The 1,057-nt window shown below is 48.3% G+C and overlaps 1 long non-coding RNA gene across 2 annotated transcripts; it reads right to left on the reverse strand.

Annotated features, from left to right (window-relative positions):
- Window positions 1-6: 6 nt before the first annotated feature.
- Window positions 7-1,057, reverse strand: LOC112080331 (uncharacterized). Of its 2 annotated transcripts, none has more exons than XR_002896168.2 (3): window positions 1,022-1,057; window positions 408-520; window positions 7-93 (listed from the first exon to the last, which is right to left on the reverse strand). It is a non-coding gene; the product is annotated as an uncharacterized lncRNA (long non-coding RNA). The 2 variants fall into 2 exon arrangements; XR_002896169.2 differs by having other exon boundaries at window positions 408-523.

Here is a 1,057-nt window from a genome sequence, read left to right on the forward strand (position 1 = left end):
CCCTGACCAGCGCCAGGATCTCCCCCACGCGGCACGACAGACGGCTGCGGATCGTCACGTACGAGTGGTCCGGCGTGTACACCCTGCAAAAGACTGTGCGCGCGCACACACACACACACACACACACACACACACACACACACCCTTTTTAACTTCACCCACATGGCTCTAGTGTGTACAACATCTGTCCCATATCCTCATATCTATTGGCCTGTATCTGAAGACCTTAAAGGAAAATACCACTCAAAAAACAATATTTTGCCTTTTTTATTTTTTAAATAGTCCACTGTTGATACGGTCCCAATTTTTTTTGCATGTGAGAAATGACATTTTCAAGATATAGAACTTTCAAAATACAGAAAGTGTCACAGTAGGATGCGTTTTGCATCACATCCTGTCTCACTCACTCTCATCTGATCCCCGGAAGGCCTCTCTGGGCTGCAGACAGGCGTCGATGCGGCGGAAGTGGCGGAAAAGAGGACGGACCTGCTTCTTCCGAATCTCCTTGTCCTCCTCGGAGCTGCTTAGGAAAACACAGTAGACGGTCTGTCAGTCTATGCATCCTTTCAAAGCCAGCTAGTTTGTAATTGGCTGTGATGGCTTGTGTGCCACAGTGGGATGGATCCAAAAGGTCTGTATGTACCGTCGCCTGTAAGCAAGTAGATTGTAATTAATAGGGGCCAGAGTTCTTCCTTACAAGGTCAWGGTAAACTCCTAGCCCTATTTATAGGGGAAGGCACCACAATAGTTACAGTGCAAGAAAAGCCAGTGTGAGCTAGGAGGCTATAGGAGAACCCAAGGCCATTAAGAACAACCTATTACAKTAATTAACAGTGATTGTGCAATAAAGGCTTTGACTAAACCAAGAGGTGCGACACAGCAACATCCAGCTGCAATGCCTTTCGCAGCCCCAGAATACCAGAAACGCTAGCAGACTGGTGATAAAAGACGAGGCTGCGGGCTCGGTGTGTGTGTGTGTGTGTGTGTGTGTGTGTCTGGCTGGGGTGGATGTGTGACTTACGGGCATTGGAGGATCTCGGTCCAGCGCTGAAGCTTT

Source organism: Salvelinus sp. IW2-2015, unplaced genomic scaffold (genome assembly GCF_002910315.2).
Source record: "Salvelinus sp. IW2-2015 unplaced genomic scaffold, ASM291031v2 Un_scaffold15901, whole genome shotgun sequence".
Lineage (NCBI taxonomy): Eukaryota > Metazoa > Chordata > Actinopteri > Salmoniformes > Salmonidae > Salvelinus > Salvelinus sp. IW2-2015.